This window comes from Arachis hypogaea, chromosome 1, assembly GCF_003086295.3.
Source record: "Arachis hypogaea cultivar Tifrunner chromosome 1, arahy.Tifrunner.gnm2.J5K5, whole genome shotgun sequence".
Lineage (NCBI taxonomy): Eukaryota > Viridiplantae > Streptophyta > Magnoliopsida > Fabales > Fabaceae > Arachis > Arachis hypogaea.
Window position 1 is genome coordinate 16349053 of NC_092036.1, and position 24459 is coordinate 16373511.

At 34.3% G+C, this 24459-nt stretch overlaps 1 non-coding gene across 1 annotated transcript; it reads right to left on the bottom strand.

Moving 5' to 3' along the window:
* Positions 1 to 215: 215 nt before the first annotated feature.
* LOC112711876 (small nucleolar RNA R71) lies at positions 216 to 323 on the bottom strand. Its single transcript, XR_003157619.1, has one exon. It is a non-coding gene; the product is annotated as a small nucleolar RNA R71 (small nucleolar RNA).
* Between the last annotated feature and the right edge of the window lie 24136 nt (positions 324 to 24459).

Consider the following 24459-nt stretch of genomic DNA (forward strand, 5'->3'; position numbering starts at 1 on the left):
ATCCTCATTAGTTTTTAGCTGGGTTCTTGCAAATCTGTGACACAGTCAAGACTAATGGGGTTGACCCTGAGGTCTACAGACTGATGCTATTCCCTTTTGCTGTAAGAGACAGAGCTAGAACATGGTTGGATTCTCAACCTAAAGAAAGCCTGGACTCTTGGGAAAAGCTAGTCAATGCCTTCTTGGCAAAGTTCTTCCCACCTCAAAAATTGAGTAAGCTTAGAGTGGAAGTCCAAACCTTCAGACAGAAGGAAGGAGAATCCCTTTATGAAGCTTGGGAAAGATACAAACAATTGATCAGAAAGTGCCCCACTAATATGCTTTCTGAATGGAGCATCATAGGTATTTTCTATGATGGTCTCTCTGAACTGTCCAAAATGTCTTTGGATAGCTCTTCTGGAGGATCTCTTCATCTGAAGAAGACGCCTACTGAAGCTCAAGAACTGATTGAAATGGTTGCAAATAACCAATTCATGTACACTTCTGAAAGAAATCCTGTGAACAATGGGACTAGTCAGAAGAAAGGAGTTCTTGAGATTGACACTCTGAATGCCATTTTGGCTCAGAATAAAATATTGACTCAACACGTCAATATGATTTCTCAAAGTCTGTCTGGAATGCAAAATGCACCAAGCAGTACTAAGGAAGCTTCATCTGAGGAAGAAGCTTATGATCCTGAGAACCCTTCAATAGAAGAGGTGAATTACATGGGAGAACCCTATGGAAACACCTACAACCCTTCATGGAGGAATCATCCAAATCTTTCATGGAAGGATCAACAGAGACCTCAACAAGGTTTCAATAACACTAATGGTGGGAGAAACAGGTTTAGCAATAGCAAGCCTTTCCCATCATCTTCTCAGCAACAGACAGAGAGTTCTAAGCAGAATACCTCTGACTTAGCAACTATGGTCTCTGATCTAATTAAGACCACTCAAAGTTTCATGACTGAAACTAGATCTTCCATTAGGAATTTGGAAGGACAAGTGGGTCAGCTGAGCAAGAAAATTACTGAACTTCCTCCAAGCACTCTCCCAAGCAATACTGAAGAAAATCCAAAAGGAGAGTGCAAGGTCATCAATATGGCCGAATTCTGGGAGGAAGAAGAGGCAGTGAACGCCACTGAGGAAGACCTCAATGGACGTCCACTGACCTCCACTGAGTTCCCCAATGAGGAACCTTGGGAATCTGAGGCTCAAACTGAGACCATAGAGATTCCTTTAGACTTACTACTGCCATTCATGAGCTCTGATGAGTATTCCTCCTCTGAAGAGGATGAGTATGTCACTGAGGAGCAAATTGCTAAATATCTTGGAGCAATCATGAAGCTAAATGACAAGCTATTTGGAAATGAGACTTGGGAGGATGAACCCCCTCTGCTCACCAAAGAACTGGATAACTTGTCTAGGCAGCAATTGCCTCAAAAGAGGCAGGATCCTGGGAAGTTTTCTATACCTTGCACCATAGGCACCATGACCTTCAAGAAGGCCTTGTGTGACTTAGGGTCAAGTGTGAACCTCATGCCCCTCTCTGTAATGGAGAAATTAGGGATCTTTGAGGTGCAAGCTGCAAAAATCTCACTAGAGATGGCAGACAACTCAAGAAAACAAGCCTATGGACTTGTAGAGGATGTTCTGGTTAAGGTTGAAGACCATTACATCCCTACTGATTTCATAGTCCTAGAGACTGGGAAATGCATGGATGAATCCATCATCCTTGGCAGACCCTTCCTAGCCACAGCAAAGGCTATGATTGATGTTGATAGAGGAGAGTTGATCATTCAAGTGAATGAAGAATCCTTGGTGTTTAAAGCTCAAGGATATCCCTCTGTCATCATGGAGAGGAAGCATGAAGAGCTTCTCTCAAAACAGAGCCAAACAGAGCCCCCACAGTCAAACTCTAAGTTTGGTGTTGGGAGGCCACAGCCAAACTCTAAGTTTGGTGTTGAACCCCCACATTCAAACTCTAAGTTTGGTGTTGGGAGGTTCCAACACGGTTCTGAGCATTTCTGAGGCTCCATGAGAGTCCTCTGTCAAGCTAATGACATTAAAGAAGCGCTTGTTGGGAGGCAACCCAATGTTTTATAATTAATTATTTTCCTTTGTTATTTTATCTTTTTTGTAGGTTGATGATCATAAGAAGTCACAAAAACAATGAAAAAAGCAAAAACAGAATGAAAAACAGGAAGAAAAACAGCACACCCTGGAGGAAGATGCTGCTGGCGTTTAAACGCCAGTCAGCCTAGCAGTTGGGCGTTTAACGCCCAGTCTGGCACCCATCTGGGCATTTAACGCCAGAAAGGGGCACCAGACTGGCGTTAAACGCCAGTAAAGGGCAAGAACCTGGCGTTAAACGCCAGGAATGGGCACCAGCCCGGCGTTTAACGCCAGAAATGGCTCAAAACGTGGATTTTGATGCCATTTGGTGCAAGGATGCCTTTTCCTTGACACTACAGGATCTGTGGACCCCACAGGACCCTACCATCACTCTCTCTCTTCTTCCCCCATTCACCAATCACCTCAACACCTCTTCCCCAAAAACCCTTCACCTATCAAATCCTACCCTTCTCTTCACCACTCACATCCATCCTTCATAAATCCCCACCAACCTCACCCTTCAAATTCAAACCACTTTCCCTCCCAAAAACCACCCATAATGGCCGAACCTTTACCCCCCTCTCTCCTATATATACCCTTCTTCAACCCTTCATTTTCACACAACCTACACACCACTTCTCCACCTCTTTGGCCGAATTCACCACCATCTCCCTCTTCCTCATTTCTTCTTCTTCTACTCTCTTCTTTCTTCCTTTGCTCGAGGACGAGCAAACATTTTAAGTTTGGTGTGGTAAAAGCGCTGCTTTTTCGTTTTTCCATAACCATTATGGCATCCAAGGCCGGAGAAACCTCTAGAAAGAGGAAAGGGAAGGCAAAGGCTTCCACCTCCACCTTGGCAAGGTTAGCCTTCCCTCATCTCATTTGTCACCTCTGTTATTCAGTTGGAGTTGACATAGAGGGTGACACCCCTATTGATGAGAACAAACCCATCACCAAGAAAAGGATGGAGTACACAAGAGATCCCACTCATCATGAGATCCCTGAAATTCCTCAAGGGATGAATTTCCCTCCACAAAATTATTGGGAGCAACTACACACCTCCCTAGGAGAGTTGAGTTCCAACATGGGACAACTAAGGGTGGAGCACCAAGAACACTCCATCATCCCTCATGAGATCAGAGAAGATCAAAGAATCATGAGGGAGGAGCAACAAAGACAAGGAAGAGATATTGAGGAGCTCAAGCACTCCATAGGATCTTCAAGAGCAAGAAAGAGCCGCCATCACTAAGGTGGACCCGTTCTTTGATTTCCTTGTTATTTGTTCTTCTGTTTTTCGAATTTTATGCTTATATTTATTCATGTTTGTGTCTTGTGATCATTAGTGTCTTAGTGTCTATGCCTTAAAGTTATGAATGTCCTATGAATCCATCACCTTTCTTAAATAAAAATGTGCTTAATTGAAAAAGGAAGAATTGCATGAATTTTGAATTTTATAACAGTTTAATTATTTTGATGTGGTGGCAATATTTTTGTTCTCTGAATGTATGCTTAAACAGTGCATATGTATCTTGAATTTGTGGTTCATGAATGTTGGCTCTTGAAAGAATGATGAAAAAGGAGACATGTTACTGAGGATCTGAAAAATCATTAAAATGATTCTTGAAGCAAGAAAAAGCTATTCAAAAAAAAAATAAAATAAAAAAAAATCGAAAAAAAAAGAGAAAAAGAAAACGAAAAAAAAAAATAGAGAAATAAGAGTTGTGATCCAAGGCAAATAAGAGTGTGCTTAAGAACCCTGGACACCTCTAATTGGGGACTTTAGCAAAGCTGAGTCACAATCTGAAAAGGTTCACCCAATTATGTGTCTGTGGCATGTATGTATCCGGTGGTAATACTGGAAGACAGAGTGCTTTGGGCCACAGCCAAGACTCAATAAATAGCTATGTTCAAGAATCATCATACCTTACTAAGAGAATCATTAACACTATCTGGACTCTGAGTTCCTAAAGAAGCCAACCATTCTGAATTTCAAGGGATAGATTGAGATGCCAAAACTGTTCAGAGGCAAAAAGTTAAAAACCCCGCTCATCTAATTAATACTGATCTTCACAGATGTTTTTGGAATTCATTGCATATTCTCTTCTTTTTTATCTTATTTGATTTTCAGTTGCTTGAGGACAAGCAACAATTTAAGTTTGGTGTTGTGATGAGCGGATAATTTGTATACTTTTTGGCATTGTTTTTAGTATGTTTTTGGTATGATCTAGTTAGTTTTTAGTATATTTTTATTAGTTTTTAGTTAAAATTCACTTTTCTGGACTTTACTATGAGTTTGTGTGTTTTTCTGTGATTTCAGGTATTTTCTGGCTGAAATTGAGGGACCTGAGCAAAAATATGATTCATAGACCAAAAAGGACTGCAGAACCAGTTGGATTCTGACCTCCCTGCACTCGAAGTGGATTTTCTGGAGCTACAGAAGCCCAATTGGCGCGCTCTCAACGGCGTTGGAAAGTAGACATCCTGGGCTTTCCAGCAATATATGATAGTCCATACTTTTCCCAAGATTTGATGGCTCAAACCGGCGTTCAAAGTCACCTCAAGAAATCCCAGCGTTAAACGCTGGAACTGGCACCCAAATGGGAGTTAAACGCCCAAACTGGCACCAAAGCTGGCGTTTAACTCCAAGAAGAGTCTCTACACGAAATTTGCTTCATTGCTCAGCCCAAGCACACACCAAGTGGGCCCGGAAGAGGATTTTTATGTCATTTACTCATTTCTGTACACCTTAGGCTACTAGTTTCTTATAAGTAGGACCTTTTGCTATTGTATTAGAAATCTTTGGATCTTTATATCTTTGAACAATTTTAGTTCTTAGATCATTGGGAGGCTGGCCATTCGGCCATGCCTAGACCTTATGCTTATGTATTTTCAACGGTGGAGCTTCTACACACCATAGATTAAGGTGTGGAGCTCTGCTGTACCTCGAGTATTAATGCAATTACTATTGTTCTTCCATTCAATTCCGCTTGTTCTTGTTCCAAGATATCACTTGTTCTTCAACTTGATGAAGGTGATGATTGACGCCCATCACCATTCTCACCCATGAACAAAGTGACTGACAACCACTCTTGTTCTACAAGCATTCGAGGCTTAGTGAATATCTCTTGGATTCCTGATTGCACGATGCATGGTTGATCGCCTGACAACCGAGTGCTCGCCTGACAAACGAGCCAGCCATTCCGTGAGGTCAGAGTCTTCGTGGTATAGGCAAGAACTGATGGCAGCATTCAAGAGAATCCGGAAGGTCTAACCTTGTCTGTGGTATTCTGAGTAGGATTCAATGACTGAATGATTGTGACGTGCTTCAAACCTGTAACTTACTGGGCGTTAGTGACAGACGCAAAAGAATCACTGGATTCTATTCCAGTAGGGGAGGGAACCACACCGGTGATTGGCAGCACTGTGACAGAGTGTGTGCATTAGCTTTCACTGCGAGGATGGGAGGTAGCTGCTGACAATAGTGAAACCCTACACGAGCTTGCCATGGAAAGGAGTAGGAAGGATTGGATGAAGGCAGTAGGAAAGCAGAGAGACGGAAGGGAAGGCATCTTCATGCGCTTATCTGAAGTTCCTACCAATGAATTACATAAGTATCTCTATCTTTACTTTTGTGTTATTTTCGTTCATCACTATATCTATTTGAGTTTGCCTGACTAAGATTTACAAGATGACCATAGCTTGCTTCAATACTAACAATCTCCGTGGGATCGACCCTTACTCACGTAAGGTTTATTACTTGGACGACCCAGTGCACTTGCTGGTTAGTTGTGCGAAGTTGTGTAATGCCATGGTATTGAGCCACCAAGTTTTTGGAGCCATTACCGGGGATTATGAGAGTTGTGAAAAAGTAATGTTCACAATTTCGCGCACCAGAAACCTAAAGGAGGAGAAGAAGAAATAAAAAAACACAGCAACAACAATAGAAAAATGACGAGGAGGAGAAAATACATGAAGAAAAAGGAAAGCAAAGAAGAAAAAATGAGTGATTCATGTGCATGGTATTTGGTGATTTTTTATGGGTTTAGGCTAATTTAGTTAAACTTATTTGACAAAAAAGCTTGGATATGCAGCAAAATAGCAATAAAAATGGCAGATTTTGCATTTGTCACATGTAGGTATAAGTGAAAATTGAAACTTTAATAAAATATTCTATTTTTTACTAACATTTTTAGAAATATTTTATCAAAAGCACTTGTACTTAAACATGTGAAAAAATAGAATTAAAATTAATGCATTTAAAGATATTGAGAATTTTGAATTTTAAAACATGAGAAAAACCTAGTGAATGGACTAATTTGGTGCATGATATTTAAGTTGAGAGTAAAATAAGTCACTTAGTGCAAGTTCAGGGGCCAATTTGGTGTATTTACAATGATGACATAACGGATGACATGTAGATGAATAATGTTGCGACAAATGACACAAGTGGACACGTGGCTAAATAGTATTATGACATATGGCACAACCGTCCACATCAGCATGCCACTTGTCACTGATTGATACGTCATCATACCATTATACACAGTCAAATCATAAAATGACACTTGTCACTAATAGTCTATCTTATAAAGCCACGTCAATACGCTATTAACGAAAAATGGGCCAGGGACTAACATGATGCACTTTTAACAATCTCAGAGACGTAATTGGTGCAATTGGAATCTCAAAGATGATTTTGTGTGATTTGCAACTTTTACTTGAAAATTTCCTTTTCTTTACTTTGATAGGGAAATGTCGGTGCAAGCTCGTGATCCCTGTTCACCCAAGTGAAAAATATTTTTCTAATTTTTAATACTTGATGGCATTCAAACTTCACTCTATGACATAATTAAACCAAAATATAGCATATCAAATAATATATCACATCAAACTAAACCAATAAGCTAAAATTAGAGTTAATCTCCAAAGTGGTCTCTGAGATTGATGTCGTGCATCAAAATTGTCCATAAAATTTTAATTACACCAATTACGTCCCTAAGATTGGCAAAAATATGCCACATTAGTCCCTGACCTATTTTTAATTAACAACTTGCTAATGTAACCTTTATGACAGATGTTACTTCATAGTTTGGTCACGTGTAGTGCTATGATGATGATTCAATCAGTGACACGTGACATGCTGACATGGACGGTTGTGTCACGTGTTAAAATCCTGATTGACCACGTGTCAGCTTGTGCCATGTGTCGTAATATTATTCGTCCATGTGTCATCCGCTATGTCATAATTATAGATGCACCGAATCAGTCCCCAAATTTGCACTAAGTGACTTATTTTAGTCATTCAAATTGAATATTGTGCACCAACAGATTATCATCGAAACATCCAAACAAGACCGAAACTGGGTGCCAACAATTTTGGTGAGATTTTTTTAAGAATGGTTTTTGGAGTTTAAAGTATTAAAAATAGAGATAGCAACCTTAATTAAGTGGATCAATTATTTGTTCAATAACACAAATAGTTTTAATATCTAGTAGATATATTTAACACTGATTAACTAATATCCGAATCATGGTTTGTAAAACCCTTTATTTACTTATGAAATATGTACATATATATTAGCACATAGACCAAGTAATGGTCCTTCTCCAATTTTCATTATCCCAGCTATAATAAGGACAATCATTTTTTATAGACCAAAACACATTTCGATGGCCAGCATCTATAATGCGTAAGCATCTTTTCTATTTTTTGTTAACAATTTAGATGTAGATTTGTTGAGTTTTTATGAGATTTTAGTGTTTTAGACCATCATGGATGCTACTTTGAATTGCATTGTTGTTTTGTTAAATTTAGGTAAAATTCGTACAAGTTTGACAGAGTCGTGTAGAAGAAAAAGGACAAAATTTGGTGCTGTCAAGCTGGCGCTAAACGCCACTACCTGGGAAGTTGACAAAATTTTGAGAAATCTCTCTGTGAAGTTGGTGCTAAATGCCATGACTTGGCGTTTATTGCCAAGTGTCTCGTAACTCGTGCCAAGATTCTGCAGAGATGGTGCTAAACGCCATTCCTTGGCATTAGTATCAGGTGTCCAGAAACGTTAAAGATGCTCTCTGTTTGGTGGCGCTAAACGCCATTACTTGGCATTTAGCTCCAGACTCGTGTCAACAAGTCCTTCGAAAGACAAGTTTAGTTTTTAATTTTAATTTTTAATTTAAGAAAATATAATTTTTAGGGTTTTGAAATTTTAATTTTAGATCAATTAGGATTAGATGTAAAAGGAGAAAAAATTCAGCCCTGCGGGCTCTCTTCTCTTCTTCTCCCTCATTCTACACTTTTACACCTTTTACACTAGATTTTTCTCTAAGTCATGAGTAACTAAGCCTCCATTGTTAAGGTTTGGAGCTCTGTTTATTTTAATGGATTAATACTATTGTCATTCTACTCTTAATCAATGCACTGCTTAAAATTCAAGGATTGATTTCGTTCTTTATCTCAGGAATTAGAGTATATTAGAAGATAACTCTTTTTCTAATTAAATTCTTGTTGAATCTTGGAAAAGTTACATCATTAGTATTAAAGCTTGAAATCAATTCCCCATAACTCTATAATTATCTGGATTTAACGCGATACGTGACATATAATCGCCTCATTTTTTGGTACTTAGGGTTTGTGTGGCTCATGAATTAGAATTGAACTTAACCTTCTAATTTAAATTAAGTGACCAAAGAATTGGCTATTAATTGGATTAGAGTAGATTAAATTACTAAGGAATTAGAGTTTAATCACTTAAGGTTTGCTATGAATTGAATATTTGCATGATTAATGTAGTTGATAAGAATTATTAATCCGAAAATTTAAACATCTCCAAAGCCTTAATTGTTTCCCCATATTAGTCTCACAAACCATTCACTGTTGCTTTCTTGCACTCTCTGATTTATGTTTTATGTTATTTGAACTTGGAACCACTCCTTTTGGCTTGTCTGACTAACCTAATCTTTTAACTATTGTTGCTTAGTCCATTAATCCTCATGGGATCGGCACTCACTTACCTGAGTTATTACTTGGTATGACCCGATGCGCTTGTCGATTAGTTGTGGTATTCGAATTTTGCATAAATCTACTTTAGAATTATACCTGGATATACTACAACACTCTGGTTCAAAAGAATCCAACAAAAAATGAGAAAATTTAACTTTAGTATTGATCACTTGAACAAAAGGCTTTCATGATTTCAAGATAATCGGAGATGAGAAATCACTGGCAGTGAAGGCCAAGCTTAGTGATTGTGGAGAAAAGTCATTAACAATGGAAATTACAATAGTGTTGAGGAAATTGGAGGTGTTTGAGGGTGGTGATAAAGAATTTGATGGAATTATAATGTTGTTGTTGTTATTGTTGTTATAGGGTAGATTTCTACCAAATGTTGAGTAGAAACACACCATGAGATGAAACATGAGGAGGAGGAAGAGGAAGAAAGATGCACAAATTAGAGTAGTAGTTGACATTTTGTTTGTGAATTGTGATGATGTTTTTTCACTAATATATTGATGATATCTTTAGACTTTTATATTCCGATCATTCTCAAATGTAGGACTTTTGTATTTGTAGAAAGATATAAGTTGTATATTTTAATATATTTTGTCTTTTATAAATCAACTAGTGTATGTACTCGTATGTAAAACTTAGTTAATTTATAAATAATTAACTAATAAATTAGTTTATCTAAAGAAATTAGAAAATTAAATTTTATATTCTAGAGAAGTAAAAATATTTAAAAGACAAATTACAACATTAATTTTTAAAAATTTTGACCCAAAATTGAGTTAACGAGCTAAACCGATTGAATCTGACCCAAGTGAGCCTAAGCCCACTTAATACATCCCTGTATGAGGCTTACAATCACCCTTCTTTCCCTTCCCCAATTCATTTACACACTGAAGAGAGGAGGTGAAGCACAAAACCTAACCCTAATATCACTTCCATCTTCAATCTTTCATAACTTTCAATTTGAATCTCCGATCGCCGCACCGTTTGCGGCCACGCATTTGTCTCATCAAACTCTTCGATTCTAACTAAACAAAGTGGTAAAAATCTCTGATTTTTGTGCCCAGTTCTCTATTCCTTTTTGTTTTCACATTTTGGTTGTGGGTATTAAGAGATTTTGATAATTTTGGTAGTTTAGGTGCAATCTAGCCTTGAAAAATAGTTAGGTTTTACCCCAATCATTAATGGATAAGGTAAAGATTGTCTAAATTCTTGTGGTTGTAAATTTTGTGAACCGTAGTATTAACTTTGGTGAATTGTATGAATTAGATTGAATTTATGTGAAATTAGAGTTTAATCAGTGAATTGGAGCACTTAGAACTCAGCTTTGGTGGTCGGGACTTGTTGATTTTTTGTGAATCCTAGGCTAGTTGCCTTAAGATAGGTTGAATTGCATAAATTAGTTGATTGAAATGTATGTGATGTATAAATATTGAATGAAGTTTAAATGTGGAATGAATTGGTATGGTGGAGCTTGTGGTGACGTTATTAAATAAGGATGATTGTGATTTTATTGATGAGTAATAGAGAATTTGGTTGGATTTTGAATGGTGGATTGAATTGGTTTGAGAGTGAGTGATTAGGTTTGGGGTGAATGGGTTGATGATTCGAAATAATATTCGTTAGGTGTTGAAGGGTTGAAATTAGTATGATTGATATGATTAGGGTGTGGTTGGATTAGTTTTGAATTGAAAATTTTGGAAAAAACTAGAAGATTTGTAACTCTTGACAAAAACTAATTTTTGACCAATTTCGACGGGTCATAACTTGGCTTTCGAAACCCCCAAATTTGGCAAAACTTGTTTAAAATTAAACTTGGGTCCGTGAAGTTTATAATGTTTGAAGAAGGAACTAAATAGAATTTTTAACAAAAAAGTTATGCGCATTTAAATTTTGATGCAAAAAACTTATTTTTCTTAACTTAGTAGCTTTTTGGGAAGGTTTACATGCATGCGTATGTGACAGTGTTTCGCGTAAGTGACTTTGCTGCTTTGACATTCATACGTACGCGGTGTGTATCATGCGTACACGGAAAAGCTGCTCTGTCCAAAGTATTTGCGTACACGGGGGTGGTCCGCGTACAAGACTTCGTTAAATTTCAAACCATACTTACGTAGGTGGCATGCGTATGCATGACCATCCTGTTTTGTCAAAAGTGTATTTCTGAGTTTCAACCATTCCTCTAACTTTCCAAACCTCTGTAACACCTGTTTAAAGTATGAAAGCTAGTGTTTAGGCCATGGGACAAGCGAGAAGGTACGGAAAAAAGATAGTTTCTATTATGAATTTAGAGCCGGTGACTTAGGACTATAAAGCACTAGGGGTTGATTAGCTAGAGTGGTTTCGTGGAGTGTATTAAGTGACTAAAGAGAATATATCAGAGTATAGTAAAGATAAGTTTGAAGAACTATATGTTAATTATAAATACAAAATTTGGGCGTGATTTTATTATAAATGTGACTATTTCATCTTGAGTATTCTTTCTTAAAAGTGCGACCTCAGAGAGATGGTGAAAGGTGAGGATCCCCTTCTTTGTGCCTCTTGGTATTGTAAAATTGCCTCCAGCGAGATGGTGGGAGATTAGGATTCCCTCTTTTATTCCTCCTAGACATATGAGAACGTACCTCCTGGATAGACACAAGAATTGTGGTTTTGTCCCACTTGCTCTGTAACACCCTAATTAGCCTAAGCCTTACCTCGTGTCGTAAAGCAAAGGTTAATCAAAGGTTACGACAGTTCTAAGCTTTTACATATATTATATAGAAGGAATTAATAATATCTAGAAGCCCGATAAAGAATATAGCTCAAAAATAGGATTTCAAAAGCGCAAAACGTACAAATGAAGCTACTAACTTTAAAGCATACGCAACATATATAGAGTAACAAAACACCATAGTATAATAGTATGACATCATAAGAAGCTAGCCATGACTCGCGGAGTTTGAGCCGGCCAGCCATATACAGACCATGTATGAAACCAGATAGTAAAAACTGCTTATACAAGTTTTGTTCTCTCAATACAAGCCTCTAGGCCAAAGTAAAATACAAAAGTGAGAGACATATATGTAATAAATCAAAAGACTCCAAAACATATCCAGATCCTCCGCTCTTATCACCAATCAGACAACTCATCGAGGTGGGTTGCGACCTGCATCTGAAAAATACAACAGAATATGGTATGAGAACTGGAGGTTCTCAGTATGGTAACAGTGCCCAGTGATGTAGGATATAAGACCCCGGGACACCAAAGGCAATCCTAGACTCCATATCCATCACAAGAATTCAAACTTAAAGCATTCTAAACCAAAACAACATAATATGTAATTCCTTAATACAACTTAAGCCGTAGTACCATAACAGGGTAATCTATCTTAGGAAATTTCTACTCTAATCAAACACCGTTGTCCCACAACCTTCACCAATCGATCCGCTATGCGATCCCATCGCCACCGACTTCCGAACCTCCTCAGCTCCAGCATGGCACAAGTATATACAATACAAGTAAAACACAAGTAGAGGAATATATAACAATTAATACAAGTAGCAATTAGACATGTTTAACATATAGGGAGAAGCAATAGCAAGTCGGCAAAGCATACAAACAGGTAGAAAATGCATATGATGAATGCCTGCCCTACTGGCTGTGATATCAAATTGTTGGTTCAACTGCCAACCTGACAGATCTCCATGGAGATGATGCCCTTCGGATTTATGGTGTGGGAACCCCCGAGATATAGTGCTCGGATCACTATCCAGGGTTTTGCGCCTGTACGCTCTGATAATCCCAAGGAATGGGAGCGGGATCTATTGCTACCAATCTCACATCTAAGCGCAAGCGGAACGAACCACCGCCCTTACGCCGCTGCCGCTACCTCGACAGGCGGGATCCAACTTCGGCCCCTGCCAGGCGCATAGCGTCTCATAATCTCAATAAAAAGTGATACAGTGGTTTTCAAAAATATTTTTAGTACAAGATGGATCCATCACTTCATTCAGAGTCCTTGACTCTTTTCAACCACTGTTCTTTCACATTTCAGTTCCTTGCTTTCACATCTCATTCATCAACCATTCATCACACATCATCAAACCTCCCCAGTATAACAAAAACCTAGTACTCCTTTTGCTAACTTTTTCCAAATAATAGTTTCTAGAACGCTTAAACCATTTCCCATGTTTGAACGCCCAAAAATATGCCCAAAAGTCTTAAAAAGGTGTTATGGAAGCTTACAACCTCGTCGGGAAGGTGAAATAGTTGAAAACAAAGCAAAATTTGAGAAACAGGGTGTGTGCGTCCGCACAGGGGTGTGTGTGCGCACGCCCAGGAAAGTTTTAAAAGTGTGCGTACACACAGGTGTCAAAAGATAAAAGGGTGTCTTCACTCGCACAACCTGTGCCAGTGCCCCCAACAGATTGGTGTGCGCACAGGTTGCAATTTTCAATTAGTGTGCGCGTGCACAAGCCGTGCGAGTGCTGCAAGCAGATTGCCTGCCTCTGCACACAGGTCTGTGCGTGCGCACAGGACACCATTTACATAGAGTGTGCGTACGCACCAGGCTATGCGTGCGCACATACCAGAAAACTCAAAAGTCTGCAACTTTGCAGAATTTCCTGTTTTCAACACCAATTTTTGATTGATCGTAACTTCCTCTACGAAATTCCAAATTTCACAAACTTTATACCGGTTTAAAGTGTTTTCAAAGATCTTTAATTATAAACAAATTTCAACGAATTTTGAAAACCCAAGGCAAAATATATGATCAAACAAAGTTCACAAAAATTCATCTTTTACCCAAAATCATAATTTCCACAATTGCTTATAAAACACAACCAAATGCCAAATCAAACCATTCTAAACCCCACTTTCCATCAAAATCAACCCTCTATGTCATACCACCCCAAAATTATCACATTTTTCCTTCACTTTACCTCATCCACAACATCAATATCAATATATCTCATATATCAAAATTCATTAACAATTTTCCAACAATATTACCAATCAATCATCACCAATATCACATTTATCAACATAATCCACTACTCAACTTCACAAATTATTCATCCTCATCATATCATTACTAATAATCATTATCAACTCAAAATCCATCATTTCATCAAACATCATCATACAAATGCATCCAACAACTCATCAATCATTCAAATCCAATCCTATCTTATGGGTCACTAGCCTAAGTGTCCATGAATATTATATACTACATAGAAAAAACCAAAACCATACCTTGGCCGATTCTCAATATGAACCAAATGAGTTTTCAACCAAAATCCAACCACCAATGTAGCTCCAACAAGCACCAACAAGCCCCAAACTCACAATAATCAACCTATATACATATAAATCACCAAAAATCAACCTAGGGCTCAATATAAATCAAAAGTTCACAAGAGATCAAAGCCTCTTACCTTTCCCAACAGATTTGGATGTCAAAACCCAAAGCTAAGCAAGGATTAAAGTGAACCTAAACATCAAAAATCACAAAAACTCACTTAATCCAAAACCCTAGGTACCCGAAATTTTGGAGAGAAGAACTGGAAGGATTTTGAGCTTACCTCTAGAGTTTCTTGGATGGATTTTGTAGAGCTCTTCACAAGGAACGCGTAGCCGCTGACGTCACGCAAATCAAAGCTCTATAGCTCAAGATATAAGCTTGGGAAGATTGAGGTGAAAAGGGTTTTCTTCTTCCTCTTCCCCCTTTCTCAATTTCTGAAGTGTGTGTGTGTTTATGAGGCTAGGATTCATTAAATGAACCTTTATATATGTTGGACTTGGGCCCAACTTGGGTTCAGTTCAACCCGTTAGCATTTTTAGCCCGTTTGGCCCAACTTCGGGCCGAACCTTTAAAATTAACGCCCGATTTTCCATTTCTAATATTTTTCTAAGGTTTTTTAACTGTTTCCACTTTTTCTCGTGCAGCAACAGGCAAACTTGAACCGGTTTAATTGGTTCAACTACCGGTTTACAGTTTTTCATATTTTTTCGCAAAAAACACATTTTCTGACTCAAAAAGACCCACTAAGTCCAAAAATGATGTTTAAAACCTCAAATTCTCACTCTAACTTTTTGGAATCAAATTTGGGCATTATAACCACTTAATTAACTGGTTCGATTAATTACGGTTCTTACATGCTCCAGGTTAGTTGGTTGAGGCTCCCTGGATAGATGGAAGGATTGTGGTTCACCTTACTTGCTCCAGGTTGAGATAGTTTGAGATACCTAGGTTGATGCAAGGATGTGGTATGCCCCCACTTACTCCAAGTTGAGGTTATTTTGAGCTTTCTGGGTAAATGTAAGGTTTTAGTTCACCCCACTTGCTCCAGGTTGGTAATTTCAATTTATCTGTGTCTCCTTGGGTAAACGCACTGGCTCACCCCCCGCTGCTCCAGGTTGAGATTGAGATTCCTTTGGCCCTGCCTGCACGATGAATGATTGAATAATTATATATACCTATGCTTTTGAGAATATGCGCTGCGGGACTATCCAGGGTTCGCTGCCGAATATGTCGGAATTGGCTATATAACCGACAGATGATATCATTGGCCATAGGGTAGACATCCATCATGTGCATTTGTATGATTTGTTTGAGTATGCATATTTTTTGTGTTGCATAATTGTTTATCTATGTCTATATGCTACATAAATTAAATATTGTATCTATTTCCTTAATTGTGTATTACTTGTATGCTGTGTATGTGTTTGACCTTGAGAGATCCCTCAAGTGGTGTAGAAGAGTTGGCGGTTGTTTCACCTGGTGATTGGAAGGTTTGTAGAGAGCTAAAATTGAAAGGATAGATTAGAATTCTAAGATAGAATTACCATATTTCAGGTTAGTGAGAACTCTAGGTTTTGATCTAGGTTGTAGAAGTTTAGGATTGCCTTTGGCTTTCTAGAGCCTTATATATTATCTATTGGGCACTATTATCATACTGAGAACCACATGCTCTCATTCTATACGTATTTGTTGTATTTCAGATGTAGGACATGAGACACTATGCTAAGCGTGCTGGAGACCCTTACAAAAGCGAAGATCTACTTTTGGAGTTTTTATTTCATGTATTTAACTTATATATATATATATATATATATATATATATATATATATTCTCTACTGTTATATTAAAACTTGTATCGTCCCTCCTAGAGGTTGACTTGGAGAATCAAGACTGGTATTTTATCTTTTAGTTTGATTTTGGGTTGTATATATATTTTTCTAGCCGGCCTTTGCTTCGCAGGTCGAGTCTAGAGCTTGATTATGTATCTCTGTGTTATATATGTCTCTTCGATTTTTCTGTACAAGCCTTCTATCTTGGCACCTTTCGAGTGTGACGTGTATTTCAGTGTTCCTTTATCATCCTTTTTATTTCAAAGCTCCTAGATACCTTATCTTTGATTTACATACATACATACATATGTATGTATGTATGTATGTATGTATGTATGTATGTATGTATGTATATGTACATATTTTATTTTAAGAGGTCGTGGTGTCTCACTACCTTTCATATACAACCTAGGTATAAAGTTCTATGTGGTAAGGTGTTACATCGTGCATAAAAAATTATTTTTTGTATTTATATTTGAAATATGTTTCTAAAGAAAATTTTTTATAAACATAGTTAAACTTATTTAACATATTTTTTATTTATGTAATTATACATATCCCAATGAATTGCTTTGTAAAATTCACAGAATGTAAATCTCAACTTAGGTCCATTTCTATTACACATTAAAACAAATTTTAAAACAACTTACATCAAATTTAATACTTAACGCATAATATTACATATTTCTTCCTTCTCAAATTAACCATCTCTTTAGCATTTTTTATTTATTGAAAAGTTGATGTCTTTAAATGTATTTTTTTAAATACAACTTTTAATAAATTTTAAAATAAAATAAATAAATAATTTGAAAATGGAAGAATATCACATTGCATTGAATACATTTTCATCTTTGCATTAATGCATTAAATGAGGTTTAATTTATTATGATTTTAATGATAAATTACATTGACCGCCATGCACTATGTTATGTCTCTATTTGTATTTTGTAAAGATATACTAACAGTTTTATATATTTTGTATGAATAGTTGATTTGATGAATGATTTTTGGTGTACATTTAAAATGGTTGATATCAATCTAAATCTTACTAAGATTTTTTCATGATTCTAGTTAACATGTATCCTAGGAACATATATTAATATTAGTTATTAATAAAAACTTTTTATTTTTATTAAAAAATATATAATAAATATATTAAAAATTTAAATTTTATATATTTTCCCATAAAATACTCTTAATTAATGATCATATCCTTATATCTTTGAGTTGAAAGAATGTAAATTCAAGTTTTCAGTTATTGTGGGTGCCTTTTTGCCTTCAAGAAAACAAAAATGTTAGACAACCAAATTTACGTACGTGCCTTTTTGCCTTTGTTCCTTGTTTTTAACTAAATCTAACCAAGACAAATTTACATACGTGTACTTCTTCAATATTTTTGTTCCTCCTTCTTCCTTCTCCTTCTCTTCTTCCTTCTCTACTATTATAATTATCATCATCTCCTCTTTCTTTTTCTATTATTTTTTCATTTAATTTATTCTCATCCTTCATTTTTCTCTTCCTCTTTCATTATCATCATCACCATCGTCAACTTTTCTATCATCATCGTCATTTTTTTTCTTAGTTCAATATCACATGACAAGCGAAAATCAAAACTCACGGATAGCGATACGTGCACCGGATCGTTCAAGTAACACTACGGTGAGTGGATATCATTTTCACGAGGATTAAAGGATTGAGCAAGCAATTATCAGATTAAATACCTAATTAGATTAAAATAACCTAGATTGATGAGAGCAGAACTTGTATCTTGTTTGGAATCTTGAGTGCTTGGGAGGCAGTGAACTTGGATGTTGATTGAGAGAAGACAATGATGATGAGAGTCAACGACTTCGGAAATGTTTATGCTCTTAAAAAAATCAAACGTTGTTTACTTATTTTGAAGTATGCAAAGATCTTTCACGACAAATCTTTAGTAACTAATTTTCAATTTCTTAATTAGTTCCTCAGTTTCACTTTAATTAAATAGTCGTTAGTTAATTAATTAAAGAGGTTAAGCACAAAAATTGATTTAGTTTCTTAAGAAGATTTAAAAATAGTCCTTAAGTCAAATTGTATGTCACGTATTCAAGATGGCCCTATCCAATTAAAACATAGAAGAAAACACAATTTTTAAAAGTTGCTCTAGTCCGAATTATATGTCACTTATTCAAAATTGGATTGATTGAAAATCATGTATGTGTCGCACACTAATTGAACCATTATTCCTAGCCGAATTCAAAGAGCCATCTAAAAGATTTTTTTCAAGCTTTAAATCAAATATTAAAATTTCCAATTATAATAAAAGAATTCGAAAGGGATTAACATACCTTCCGATACCTCTAATCCGAATGAAGAATGAATAACCCAATTATAAAATAGATAAATGTAAGACTTCAAAATAAAATAAACATAGATTAATAATCCATAGAAAATATAGATAGAGTTCCTAAACATAGATTAATAATCCATAGAAAATATAGATGAGGAACGTAATGTCATTCTCTGTGAACAAGGTTCACTTATTTATATTTATTTCTAGAATTCAAATTCAAAATATTCTAATCTCATCTTTCAGAGGAAATGATAAATAACTAATTACTAACTTCAACTTCAAATTCAAAATAATGATTCAAATCAAATCCTAACAACCAAATCTTTTATGTTTCTAGAAAGAATTAATAACCAATCTTCTGGAGTCTTTAATGTTTTGGATGTGATTAAGGCTTCTAATGATGTGGATAATTAGTCTTGGGCCTCAATTGTTGCTTCTTGAGAATTGTAATCATCTTTAATCCGGACTTGTATTCGAGAAAATTAAGCAAAGCCTAAAATTCTCCTTTTTAGGAATACACATACGTTGGGCGTGCAAGAGGTTAGGATAGGGCCACCAGGCATGAAGGATAATTTGCCGGGCGTGGGGTAGTTCGTTGGGCGTGGAGAAGGTCTGCCAGTCGTGGGTCCTTGTCTGCCGAGCGTGTATGCTTGGGAGCCTTTAGGTGTCCAAGTATATTTCTTAAGGCACGATTTTTATTCCTTAAGCCATCCTTTTTTTGTACTTGTGTGTTTCTTTTGAACAAGATCTATTTCTTGCTTGCTTTTTAGCCAAAACTCCTAAAAACATAAAAACACTATCTTAACTCCAAATATTTGATTATTTATTAAATTTTTTTAGAAAACAGAAGAATTTTGATTAAAACCTAAGAAAATGAATGCAAAAGAAACACTAAAAATCGCTTAAGATGACATGTCATCATCACATAATTTCTATGTTATAATCAAGAAACTTCTGTGTCAAAATTTAGAAATTTTTCTGTGTTACACTTAAAAAAGTTTCAGTACTATATTTCTAATAAATTATGCACAATTCAAAACTCATCTCCCCCTCTTTGTGTTATTATCATAATCTTTTTCTTCTTTTTCTTCTTCATTTTCTCCTTCATGTTTTAGCTGCTCATAATTCTTTTTGTTTTACCTTGTTAAGAAGACTAAAATTATGAAAAGGAGAAGGAAAAAATCAAACAATGAAAAAGTTGAATGATAAGAAAAGTACATTATTTAGATAGAAATGATACAAAATATTTTGGTGAATGACACAAAAAGTCTTTAAAGGACTATAAATTAAGAATTTTCTTATAACTTTTAGTTGGTTAAGAAATTTTGTTTCACGGTTAAGAAATTTCTTGTGTCAAGGTTAAGAAATTTTGATACTATTTTTGTTTCCGATAACTTTTACTTGGTTAAGAAATTTTAAATGTCACGGTTAAGAAATTTTTGTATCAAAATCTAGAAATTTTTTATGTCACATATAAAAAGTTTTGGTGCTATTTTGCTAATAAATACTCTACAATTCAAAACTCTCATCCTTCTCTTCTTCATCATCATTGTCAACTGCTTCTTTTTTTTTTCTGTATCTTCTCCTTATTTCACCTTTTCATACTTTTTTGTTTCACTCTTTTTAAGAAAAATTAGAAAAGAAAAAGAGAAAAAAAATCAAATATAGAAGAAGAAGTAAAAAAGCCACCGTAACAACAATAGAAAAATGACATAGAGGAGGAAATACACGAAGAAGAAGGAACGCAAAAAAGAAAAAATGCATGATTCATGCACATATTGTGTGAGTGATTTTTATTAGGTTTAGAACAAATTAATTAGACTTATTTGACAAAAATGCTTGGATGTATAACAAAATTGCAATAAAAAATGGAAGATTTTGCATTTATCAGATATAAGTGTGAAAGTGAAATTTGAATGAAATGTTCCATTTTTTTTACCTTAATGTATGGTTTCTACCCTAATTGCTTGTAAAGTTAGCCACATCCCGTAGTTATTAGTATTAAATTATTATGAAAAATATTTATGTGATAAAATTAAAATCTTTAGAAGTATTTTATCAAAAATACTTGTATTTAAACATGTGAAAAAAATAGAATTAAAAGTAATGCATCTAAAGATATTGAGAATTTTGAATTTATAAAAAAATGAGAAAAACTTAGTAAATAATTTGATGCATGACATTCAAGTTGAGAGAGTAAAATAAGTCACTTAGTGCAAGTTCAAGAACTAATTTAGTACATTTACAACGATGACATAGCGAATAACATATAGATGAATAATGTTATGGCACGTGACGCAAGCAAACACATGGCCAAATAGCATTGTAACACGTGGCATAATCGTCCACATCAGCATGCTACATGTCATTGATGGACACATCATCATACCATACGCATGGCAAAACCATAAAATAACACGTGACACTAATAGTCCATGTCATCAAGCCACATCAACACGTTGTTAACTAAAAATGGGTTAGGGACTAATGTGATGCACTATTAACAGTCTCAAAGGTGTAGTTAGAATCTCAAAGACAATTTTGTGTGATTTTCAACTCTTACTTGAAAATTGCCTTTTCTTTACTTTAATAGGAAAATGTCGGTGCAACCGTGCAAGCACATGATCCCTATCCACCCAAGCGCAAAATATTTTTCTAAGTTTTTTACTTGATGGCATTCAAATTTCACTCCGTGACATTATTAAACCTAAATATAGCATATCAAATAATATATCGCATCAAACTAACCAATAAGTCAAAATTAGAGTTAATTTTCAAAGTGGTCTCTGAGATTGACGTCGAGCACCAAAATTGTCTATGGAATTCTAATTGTACTAATTACATCGCTGAGACTGGAAAACGTATACCACGTTAGTTCCTAACCCATTTTCCGTTAATGGCTTGCTGACTTGGACCATAGTGACACGTGTTACTTCATGATTTGGCCACGTGTAGTAGTATAATGATTATTCAATCAGTGACATATGGCATACTGACGTGGATGGTTGTGTCACGTGTCAAAATCCTGATTAACCACGCGTCAACTTGTGCCATAGGTCGCAACATTATTCATCTGTTATGTTATCATTGTAAATGCACCAAATCGGGCCCTGAACTTGCACTAAGTAACTCATTTTAGTCCTTTAAATTGAATATCGTGCACCAAATGGTTATCATTAAAATATCCAAACAAGATCGAAACTGGGCTCCAACATTTTTGGTGAGATTTTTTTAATAATGGTTTTTGGAGTTTAAAGTATTAAAAAATAGATATAGCAACGTTAATTAATCGGATCAATCATTTGTTAAATAACACAAACAGTTTTAATAGCTAGTAGATGTAGTTAACACTCATTAACCAATATCCGAATCCTGGTTTGTAAAAACCTTTATTTATTCATCAAATATGTACATATATATTAGCACATAGACCAAGTAGTGGTCCTTCTCCAATTTCGGTTATCCCAGCTATGATAAGGACCATCAGCTTTCACAGACCAAAACACATTTCGATGGCCAGCATCTACCTTAGGATTATACTTGGCTATACTACAACACTCCGGTTCAAAAGAATCCAATCGAAAATGAGCAAATTTAATTTTAGTATTGGTCACTTGAACAAAAGGCTTGCCTGGTTTTAAGATGATCGGAGATGAAAAATCATTGGCAGTGAAGACCAAGCTTCCTGATTGTGGGGGGAAGTCATTAACAATGGAAATTGTAACTGTGTCGAAGAAATCGGAGGTGTTTGAAGGTGGTGATGAATAATTTGATGAAAAGATAATGTTGTTGTTCTTATTATTATCATTATAGGGTAGAGTTCTACCAAATGTTGAGTAGAAACACAGTATGAGATCAAGAATGAGGAAAAGGAAAAGGGATGCACGAATTGGAGTAGTAATTGACATTTTGCTTGTGAATTGTGATGTTTTTCCACCAATATATAGATGATATCTTTAGATTTTATATTCCTATCCTTCTCAAACACAGGATATTTGTATTTGTAGACATATAAATTGTATACTTTAATACATTTTGTCTTTTATAAGTCAATTAGTGTATGCGCTCATGCATAAAAAATGTTTATTTTTTTGTATTTATGTTTGAAATATGTTTCTAAAGAATTTTTTTTATAAACATGGTTAAACTTATTTAACATCTTTTCTTTTTATGTGATTCTATATATACTCAATGAATTGCTTTGTAAAATTCTAATAGAATGTGAATCTCAATTTAAGTTTATTCCCATAACACATTAAAATAAATTTAAAAACAACTTATATCAAATTTAATACTTAACACATAATATTACATATTCCTTCCTTCTCAAATTAACGATCTCTCTTGCATTTTTTTATTTATTGAAAAGTTGATGTATTTAATAAATCTCAAAATAAAATAAATAAATAATTTGAAAAGAAGAATACTAAATTGCATTGAATACATTATTATCTTTGCATTAATGCATTAAATGCGGTTTAATTTATTATGATTTTAATGATAAATTATATTGACCTCGATGCACTGCATTAGGTCTCTATTTGTATTTCGTAAAGATATAATAATATTTTTATATATTTTGTATGAATAGTTAATTTGATGACCGATTTTTTAGTTACATCTAAAATAGTTGATATCTATATCTTACTATGATTTTTTTATGGGTCTAATAACATGTGTCCTAAGAAAATATATTTATCTATTTTATTATATAAAAATTAGATTTCTGCACTTAATAATAGAGTTGACGTGGCATGCTTCGGAGAGTGTTTTTCGATTTAATTATTTTAACTTATTCAATACAATTTATTACCATGATTAATTATATCAGCTAATTGATTTAATTAAATATTAAATATCAATATAATTTATTATAATATATATTATTTAATTAATTTTACTACATTAATTATAATTTATTATATTAGTTAATTAATTTATTCATTTATAAAGTCTGAAATAAAATAAATAATTTGTTGTTTATTCTAATTAAATTCAATAAATTTAATTATACATTATATACGAATTAATAATAATTTATAAATCACTCTCATTTATAATATTCAATAAAATAATTTGTAAATCATTTTATATTATATATATATTAACGAAATATTATATATATCTTAATGTGTTAATTAAATATTATATACGCACAGAAAAATAAATACAAAGATAATTTATATAATATTAATAATATTATATTAGCACGATAATTTTTTTGTTTTGATATCATATAGTATTGATAATGATAATAATATTATTATATAGTATTATATAAACTTTCCAATATTAGTATAGAAAATTAGAAAATTATTTCTTATAGCAATTACTCTTAGTGAAATAGTGTGTCCCTTATATAGTATTGATAATTGTTGCTTAATTTAAAGTAATTGTATATCGTATCTTAAATTTATTTTTCAATAATGATCTAAATAGATAAATCTAATTGAATTGAATGATTATATAAAATATTTTATAGTATTAATATACTAAAATTAAATTTATTTTTCGGTACAAAATTTTATAGGAGAATTTTATACAAGATCAAGTTATTTTTTTATTTGTTTTATCTGTGTTATTTTATTTAATTTTAAGTAGCGTCATATTTACAATTACCGCCAGTATGATATTTTATAAAATATGAAAATCAATTTTTTTTATAATTTAAATATCAATGTCTGAGTTAATTTTAATTTAACTTTTTAAAATTAACGTTATCTTTCATTTAGATCTTAATTAATTTAAAATACAAAAATACTAATCTATGATTTTCTCTTTAAATAATAATAACTTTAATTTATTTACTGTTTTTTTTATATTTTGTTTAGCAAAGATAATATATGGATTAGGATGGAATTAAAAAACACTCTATATGATGCATGTTTGACACTGATAAATTCATAT